The sequence below is a fragment of the Papio anubis genome, chromosome 9 (genome assembly GCF_008728515.1).
Source record: "Papio anubis isolate 15944 chromosome 9, Panubis1.0, whole genome shotgun sequence".
NCBI lineage: Eukaryota > Metazoa > Chordata > Mammalia > Primates > Cercopithecidae > Papio > Papio anubis.
In genome coordinates, this window is record NC_044984.1 from 114,622,525 (window position 1) to 114,631,876 (window position 9,352).

The following is a 9,352-nucleotide window of genomic DNA, read 5'->3' on the forward strand; positions in this document are numbered from 1 at the left end:
TGAGTGAAGGTAGGTGAGGGTAGGTGAGTGGTCACGCAAGTAGAGAATAACGAAGCAAGGTCTTGAACCCAAGTCTGGCTTCAAAGTTTCATGGGGAAAAAAAAAATCAGTTGGCCTCAGTTAATTTCCCAGTGATGGAGAAACTGTAGAGCTTAGAGCCAGCTCTGTTTTGAGACAGACACTGAGGGCCCCTTGGGCACGGGATATTTTTATCCTAGAAGCTGGCGATTCTTGCTAACATTCTGCAGTGCCTTGAACACTAAGCAGATTGTTTAGGGGTCTGTGGGCCCTTTCCCTGCTGAGATAGCCCTTGTAGTAGGACTTTTCCATCCCCTGGAGCCAGCGGGTGGGGGTTGGCCTCATGGCGGGTGGGGTGGCTAATGTATCCAAGGATATTCCCTATATGGTGGAGAGGGAGAAAGTAAGTTTTGGATGAGTCCAGATTTCTCCTCCCTCCGATACATTTTATCTCACCCAACTCAGCCCCTTCTCCATTCTCTCTGCCTGGAAAACAGCTGGAAGACAAACCTCGGGTTGAAGCTGGATTGTACAGTCAGCACCTCAGGAGAATGGGCGCACGTTTACCCTCCCGCTTCTTCCCCTCCCTGACGACCTGTGACAGCCCCATGAAAGCTGCAGAACACTTACAAATGTATGCATCAGGCCGGGCATGGTGGCTCATGCCTGTAATCCCAGCACTTTGGGAGGCCGAGGCAGGTGGATCACAAGGTCAGGAGTTCGAGACCAGCCTGGCAAATATGGCAAAACTCCATCTCTACTAAAAATACAAAAATTAGCTGGGCGTGGTGGCGCATGCCTGTAATTCCAGCTATTTGGGAGGCTGAGGTGAGAGAATCACTTGAACCCAGGAGGTGGAGGTTGCAGTGAGCCGAGATCGCACCATTACACTCTAGCCTGGGCAACAGAGCAAGACTCCGTCTACAAACAAACAAACAAACAAAAAAGTGTATGTCAAACCTTCTCCAGATGTCTTCATATGTGGCTTTTTGGGCAAATACACTGGTACAATCTTAGGGGTGCCAGTATGGGCATATCCCTTAAAATGCAAAGTGAGCATGGCCTTTGAGGAGGCAATTCTACCTATAGAAATTTTTCCAAGGCCCAGATTACCTGAGGCCAGGAGTTCGAGACCAGCCTGACCAACATGGTGAAACCCCGTCTCTACTAAACATACAAAATTAGCTGGGCGTGGTGGCAGGTGCCTGTAATCCCAGTTATTGGGGAGGCTGAGGCAGGAGAATTGCTTGAACCTGGGAGGCTGAGGTGAGAGAATCACTTGAACCCAGGAGGTGGAGGTTGCCATGGGCCGAGATCACACCACTGCACTCCAGCCTGAGCAACAAGAGTGAAACTCCATCTCAAAAAAGAAATTTTCCCCAGGCCTGCGTGGTAGCTCATGCCTATAGTGCCAGCACTTTGGGAGGCTAAGGCGGGCAATAAAGCTTGAGTCTAGGAGTTCAAGACCAGCCTGGCTAACATGGTGAAACCCCATCTCTATAAAAAATACAAAAATTAGCTGGGGGTGGTGGCACATGCCTGTAATCCCAGCTACTCGGGAGGCTGAGACAGGAGAATAGCTTGAGCCTGGGAGGTCGAGGCTGCAGTGAACCAAGATCACACCACTGCACTCCAGCCTGGGTAGCAGAGCAAGACCCTGTTTAAAGAAAAAAGAAAGAAAGAAAGAAAGATTTTCCCCCAGAAATACCCCAAGAGTAAGGAAAGATGATGTAGCATCAAGTGTATTCATTATAGCATTGCTTATGGGAAAACTGGAAACAACTCACATGTCCAGTATGGGGGATTGGTTAACCTTGGTAGGTCACATCTATATGGGAAAAGGGGAACTAGGTGCTGGCATGGAAAATGTGTCCACAATGTATTGTATAGCAGAAAGAAAAAGGAAGTAATAGAACTATATGTAGAGTATAATCCAATTTTTTGTTTGTTTGTTTGTTTTGAGACGGAGTCTCGCTCTGTCACCCAGGCTGGAGTGCAGTGGCGCGATCTCGGCTCACTGTAAGCTCCGCCTCCCGGGTTCACGCCATTCTCCTGCCTCAGCCTCCCGAGTAGCTGGGACTACAGGCGCCTGCCACCAAACCTGGCTAAATTTTTTTTGTATTTTTAGTAGAAACGGGGTTTCACTGTGTTAGCCAGGATGGTCTTGATCTCCTGACCTCGTGATCCGCCCTCCTTGGCCCCCTGAAATGCTGGGATTACAGGTGTGAGTCACCGCGCCCGGCTTCTTCTTTTTCTTTTTTTTTTTTTTTTTGAGACAGAGTCTCACTGTCACCCAGGCTGGAGTGCAGTGGCGCGATTTCAGTTTACTGCTACCTTCGCCTCCATGTCCTTGAACTGAGGACTGAGTTTAATTTGCCACTGGAGCTGTTTTTCCCAGCACCGCCTTTGACCTCGTAGGTATTGTTGCCACCCTTTTTGCCACATCTTTTTGCTACAGGCTGGAGGAGTGTTTTATGGGCGGTGTCCTAAACAGGTCCAGCTGGATCCGCCATGACCAGGATTGTGACTCCCGAGGACCTCTGTCCATGGACAGCCCAGGTCTTCGTAAAAAGGTGTAGTGGGAACAAGTACCACACTAGGGGCAAGAGAACCTGATCAGCCCCTGCTCTGCCGAGGACTCCACAGTAGGACCTGAGCAAGTCTTCTGTGCCTTTTTCCCTCTTGGTCGCTTTAAGAGGAAGACTTTGGGCCGGGTGTGGTGGTTCACACCTGTAATTCCAGCACTTTGGGAGGCCGAGGAGGGCTGATCACCTGAGGTCAGGAGTTTGAGACCAGCCTGGCCAAGAAGGCGAGACCCTGTTTCTACTAAAAACACAAAAACGAGTCGGTTGTGGTGGTGGGCTCCTGTAATCCCAGCTACTCGGGAGGCTGAGACAGAGAATCGCTTGAACCCGGAATGTGGAGGTTGCAGTGAGCCGAGATCGCGCCACTGCACTCCAGCCTGGGCAACAGCGAAAACTCCGTCTCAAAAAAACAAAAAGGAAGACTTTGGATGTGTTAACGTGTTGGTTTCAGAGTTCCCCCCTTCCCTTTAAGGGAATCTGTGACCTTCAGCGACAAAGGAGGTGGAGTAGCGCACTCGCTAGCTGCATTTGGATAAATATCAATGATAACTGCCTGGGAACCCAATTTCCAATATTGCGTGTCATACATCTTGGAAAACAACGCACAGTATCCACACAAAACCACTAACACGAAAACAATACAAACCTATAAACCATCTCAGACAACATACTAACCAACACAACATCAACTTTCTTTTTAAACGTAAAATAAGTCAGTCTCCGTAGAGACTGTCAAAAATTGCCAATGCCGACTATATTTCAAGTCGTCATGGCGGGGTATTGGGAAAAGTTTTCAATTAGCAATAATCGCGCCTCGGATAAACCTCATTGGCTACGATACTGCCACTGCGCAAAGCTGAAAATTTTAAGTTCGCGCCTCACTCCCCCACGGATGATGACTCCCATTACGTTGAGGGTGAGTACCTGCCAGTGTGTCCGTGGATACGACGTGTTCCCACTCCACCAGCCGTATTTAAGGCCCATCTGCGTGGGAGGTTTCTTGTTGTTGGAACATCTCGTGTCAAACATTCAGATTTTGGAAATAATAAGAACATTCGCTTGGGACGCTGGGGAATCTTATGCAAATCAACGTGACGTCACAGAGCTGACTCGGTTGAGACTCGAATTTTGAGCGAGGAGAGCAGCGGGAAAGTAAGCTGGAGGGCGCAGAGGGACGACTAGCTGTGCTCGGGGGTGCGGAAACATCAGGGTGGGAGAGTTGGGAATAATTTTAAGACGTTACTGTTACAAAATCTGGAGAACACGGCTGGGCGCGGCGGCTCACGCCTGTAATCCCAGCACTCTGGGAGGCCCAGGCGAGTGAATCACGAGGTCAGGAGTTCAAGACCAGCCTGGCCAAGATGGTGAAACGGGGTCTCTACTAAAAATACAAACAATTAGCGGGGTGCGGTGGCAGGCGCCTGTAATCCTATTAGTCGGGAGGCTGAGGCACGAGAATCGCTTGAAGCCGGGCGGCAGAGGTTGCAGCGAGCGGAGATCACGCCAGTGCACTCCAGGCTGAGCAATGCAGTGAGACTTCGTTCCAAAAGCAAAAAAACAGCGCGAAAGAAAGCAACATCCAGCTGGCAAGAACCCTGAATTTACCTTGAAGAGTAAAAACAATGGCAACAGCAACTCCAACCTCCCGGAACTAAAAACACTTGCCAGGTAAGAATCGTATTTACACTGAGCTTTACCATTTTCACAAACATCTATCGTTTTAAAAACCACAATATTCAGTCTCCGTAGAGACTGTCAAAAATTGCCAGTGCCGACTATGTTGCAAGTCGTCACGGCGGGGTATTGGGAAAAGTTTTCAATTAGCAATAATCGCGCCTCGGATAAACCTCATTGGCTACGATACTGCCACTGCGCAAAGCTATCGAGTTCCGCCCCCTCGTCATCACTCCCAATAAGCCAGCTTCCTATTTCGCAAAGGTGAGTTTAGGGCCTATGGAAAAATCTTCACTTATTGCTTGCTTGAAAATTATGCCATCTTAGGAAGATGTTTCTGAGCTACGTAGGTGGTTTCTGCATATTGTTGCTGATTTCAGTTAACTAGGTTTCTGTGGATATGGAGCAAAGCATTATGGGAGGAACATGCTAATAGACTTAATTCAGAGACTGCTAGGGGCTGTTGAGAGAAAAGGGATCTAAGTCAGGGTTCCGTTCACTTGGCTCCAGATTCAGTGTAACTGACTTCTCCAAAGACGGTTATTATTATTATTTTGAGACTTTTTAAAAAATTGTGCCAAAGTATACATAAAATTTACCATTTTAACCTTTAAGTGTAAATTCACTGGCATAGAATATATTCACATTGTTGTGCAACCATCACCACTACTTACATCCAGAACTTTATCTTCCATGCCCAAGGGTGGAAACTGAGACTCTGTACCCATTAAACCTTTGCTTCCTGTTCCCTTCTCCTCCAGCCCGTGGCAACCTCTTTTCTACTTTCTATCTCTATTAGTTTGTGAGTACTTTATATATATAAATGGAATCATACAATATTTGCCCTTTGGGGTCAGACTTATTTCATTCAGAATAATACTTTTAAGGTTAATCCACGTTGTAGTATGTATCAGGAATTCATTAATTTTATGGCTGAATCATATTTCATTGTATGAGATGTTTATCCTTTTTTATTTTGAGATGGAGTTTTTGCTCTTGTTGCCCAGGCTGGAGTGCAGTGGCATGATCTCGGCTCACCGCAACCTCTGCCTCCCGGATTCAAGGGATTCTCCTGCCTCAGTCTCCCAAGTAGCTGGGATTACAGGTGCCCGCCACCACTCTGTATTTTTAGTAGAGACGGGATTTCACCATGTTGGCCAGGTTGGTCTCAAACTCCTGACCTCAGGTGATCTGCCCACCTCGGCCTCCCAAAGTGCTGGAATTACAGGTGTGAGCCACCGCACCCACCCATTTATTCTTTTTTTTTTTGAGACGAAGTTTTGCTTTTGTTGCCCAGGCTGGAGCGCAATGGCGAGATCAACCTCTGCCTCCTGGGTTCAAGCGATTCTCCTGCCTCAGCCTCCCGAGGAGCTGGGATTACAAGTGCCTGACACCACGCCCAGCTAATTTTTGTATTTTTGGTAGAGACGGGGTTTCTTTCTTTTTTTCTTTCTTTTTTTTGAGACGGAGTCTGGCTCTGTTGCCCAGGCTGGAGTGCAGTGGCACGATCTCTGCTCACTGCAAGCTCCGCCTCCCAGGTTCACACCATTCTCCTGCCTCTGCCTCCCAAGTAGCTGGGACTACAGGCGCCCGCCACCAGGCCTGGCTAATTTTTTGTATTTTTAGTAGAGACGGGGTTTCACCGTGTTAGCCAGGATGGTCTCCATCTCCTGACCGCATGATCCGCCTGTCTCGGCCTCCCAAAGTGCTGGGATTACAGGCATGAGCCACCGCACCCCTCCGAGAGGGGGTTTCATCATGTTGGTCAGGCTGGTCTTGAACTCCTGACCTCAGGTGATCCACCCACCTCAGCTTCCCAAAGTGCTGGGATTACAGCCATGAACCACCGTGGCCGGTCCCATTCATTCGTTTCTGAGACAGCTTTTGGCTTTGTCGCCCAGGATGAAATGCAGTGACACAATCTCAGCTCACTTCAACCTCTGCTTCCAGGCCTCAAGTGATCCTGCTCCCACTTCAGCTGGCTAATTTGCGTATTTTTCGTAAAGACAGGATCTCATCATGTTGCTCAGGCTGGTCTCAAACTCCTGGGCTCAAGCGATCCTCCCATCTTGGCCTCCCAAAGTGCTGGAACTATAGGCATGAGCTGCCACCCAGGCCAACTGTTTATCCAGTTTTTTTTTTTTGAGAGAGAGTCTGGCTCTGTTGCCCAAGCTGGAGTGCAGTGGCTCAGTCTCCGCTCACTGCAACCTCCGCCTCCCGGTTTCAAGCAATTCTGTCTCAGCCTCCTGAGTAACTGAGATTACAGGTGCACGCCACCGCGCTTGGCTAATTTTTGTATTTTTAGTAGAGACAGGGTTTCACCATGTTGGCCAGGCTGGTCTCAAGCTCCTGACCTCAAGTGATCCGCCTGCCTCAGCCTCCCAAAGTGCTGAGCCACTGCGCCTGTCCTTTTTTTTTTTTTTTTAGTCGGAGTCTCGCTTTTTCGCCCGGGCTGGGGTGCAGTGGCCGGATCTCAGCTCACTGCAAGCTCCACCTCCCAGGTTTACGCCATTCTCCTGCCTCAGCCTCCCGAGTAGCTGGGACTACAGGCGCCCGCTACCTTGCCCGGCTAGTTTTTTGTATTTTTAGTAGAGACGGGGTTTCACCATGTTAGCCAGGATGGTCTCGATCTCCTGACCTTATGATCCGCCCGTCTCGGCCTCCCAAAGTGCTGGAATTACAGGCTTGAGCCACCGCGCCCGGCCTACTGCGCCTGTCCTATCCATTTATTCTTAGATGGACATTGCTGGTTTCCACCTTTTGTCTATGGGAATAATGCTGCTATTGGTGTGCAAATATCAGCTTAAGTTCCTATTTTCCTTTTTTTTTTTTTTTGAGACTGAGTTTCACTCTTGTTACCCAGTCTGGACTGCAATGGCGCAATCTCAGCTCACCGCAACCTCTGCCTCCTGGGTTCAAGAGATTCTCCTGCCTCAACCTCCCGAGTAGCTGGGATTACAGGCATGCGCCACCATGCTCGGCTAATTTTATATATATATATATATAAATTTTTTTTTTTTTAAAGTAGAGACGGGGTTTCTCCATGTTGGTCAGGCTGGTCTCGAACTCCTGACCTCAGGTGATCTGCCTGCCTTGGACTCCCAAAGTGCTAGGATTACAGGTGTGAGCCACCACACCCGGCCCCTGTTTTCTATTCTTTGGTGCATATACCTAGAAGTAAAATTGCTGCATCATATGTTAATTCAAAAGGGTTTTCTTTGAACACTGTAATTCAAAAAGAGGCTGAAAGAATAAGGATTTATTTCCACAGAAATGTTCACAGTATCTAAAATTTGAAGCAACTTTCACCCTCACTGCCTTTTTTCCTTCAGGATGTAGAAAGCTGTTAGAAACCTACATCTGGGCGGGGCGCGGTGGCTCACGCCTGTAATCCCAGCACTTTGGGAGGCCGAGGTGGGCGGATCACAAGGTCAGGAGATCGAGACCATCCTGGCAAACATGGTGAAACTCCGTCTCTACTAAAAAATACAAAAAAATTAGTGGGGCATGGTTGCGGGCACCTGTGGTCCCAGCTTCTTGGGAGGCTGAGGCAGGAGAATGGCGTGAAACCTGGAGGCAGCGGAGCTTGCAGTGAGCGGAGATCGCGCCACTGCACTCCAGCCTGGGCAACAGAGCAAGACTCCATCTCAAAAAAAAAAAAAAAGAAACCTACATCTGGTCTACATGTGGTGGCTCACGCCTGTAATCCCAACACTTTGGGAGGCCAAGGTGGGTGGATCACCTGAGGTCAGGAGTTCAAGACCAGCCTGGCAACATGGCGACACCCCTGTAAATACAAAATACAAAATTAACCCAGCTACTAGGGGGGCTGAGGCAGGAGGATCGCTTGAACCTGGGAGGCAGAGGTTGCAGTGAGCTGAGATCATGCCACTGCACTCTAGTCTGGGCAACAGAGAGCGAGACTCCATCTCAAAAAAAAAAGAAACCTACATCTAAACTTGTTTCCTCACTGAATTATATGCTCTGAAATACATTTATTTGGGTTTTTTTACTCGTTAAGATGCAAATAGTAGTCCCCAAGAAAGTAACATTTCCTCCAACATTTTATTATAAAAAATTTTAAACACAAAATGTTCAAAGAATTCCTCAGTGAACATTCATGTACTCATCATCTATATACAAAAATGACATTTTAAAAGGCCTGTTTGATGCTGATATGTTGCGTGGTTCTTTCTTTCTTTCTTTTTTTTTTTTTTTTTTGAGACATGTTCTCAGTCGCCTAGGTTGGAGCACACGGGCACAATCACGGCTCAGTGCAGCCTAAACCTCCTGGGCTCAAGCGATCTTCCCACCACAGCCTCCTAGGTAGCTGGGACAACAGGCACACACCACCATGCCCAGCTAATTTTTCTGTATTTTTTGTAGATGTGGGGTTTCACCATGTTGTCCACGCTGGTCTCCAACTCCTGGGCTCAAGTGATCCGCCCGCCTCAGCCTCCCCAAAGGGTGGGATTACAGGCATGAGCCACTGCAGCCAACTACTTATTTAAGTCACAGCCTGGATACTGATTTTCCCAACACCTGCTAGGGTAGGGAAAATCAGTAGAAAAAAAAAAGAAAAGAAAAGAATTTAGATTTTTTTTTTTTTTTTTTTGAGACGGAGTCTCACTCTGCCGCCCAGGCTGGAGTGCAGTGGCCGGATCTCAGCTCACTGCAAGCTCCACCTCCCGGGTTCACGCCATTCTCCTGCCTCAGCCTCCCGAGTAGCTGGGACTACAGGCGCCCACCACCTCGCCGGGCTATTTTTTTGTATTTTTTTAGTAGAGACGGGGTTTCACCGTGTTAGCCAGGATGGTCTCGATCTCCTGACCTCGTGATCCGCCCGTCTTGGCCTCCCAAAGTGCTGGGATTACAGGCTTGAGCCACTGCACCTGGCTTGTGTTTTGTTTTTTAGAGACAGAGTCTTGCTCTGTTGCCCAGGCTGGAGTGCAGTGGCCGGATCTCAGCTCACTGCAAGCTCCGCCTTCCGGGTTCACGCCATTCTCCTGCCTCAGCCTCCCGAGTAGCTGGGACTACAGGCGCCCGCCACCTCGCCCGGCTAGTTTTTTGTATTT

The 9,352-nt window shown here is 48.6% G+C and overlaps 1 protein-coding gene and 2 non-coding genes across 4 annotated transcripts in view; 1 reads left to right on the plus strand and 2 right to left on the minus strand.

The window, feature by feature from the left end:
* Positions 1-3,320: 3,320 nt before the first annotated feature.
* On the minus strand, positions 3,321-3,461 carry LOC116269102. Its single transcript, XR_004176408.1, has one exon. It is a non-coding gene; the product is annotated as a U4 spliceosomal RNA (small nuclear RNA).
* SIRT4 (sirtuin 4) overlaps positions 3,368-9,352 on the plus strand; it is a 20,480-nt gene continuing 14,495 nt past the window's right edge. For both annotated transcript variants that reach the window (XM_003907246.5, XM_021923024.2), the window contains exon 1: positions 3,368-4,271. The gene's annotated coding sequence lies outside the window, so the exon portion shown is untranslated. The remainder of the gene's footprint in view (positions 4,272-9,352) is intronic.
* LOC116269103 lies at positions 4,344-4,484 on the minus strand. Its single transcript, XR_004176409.1, has one exon. It is a non-coding gene; the product is annotated as a U4 spliceosomal RNA (small nuclear RNA).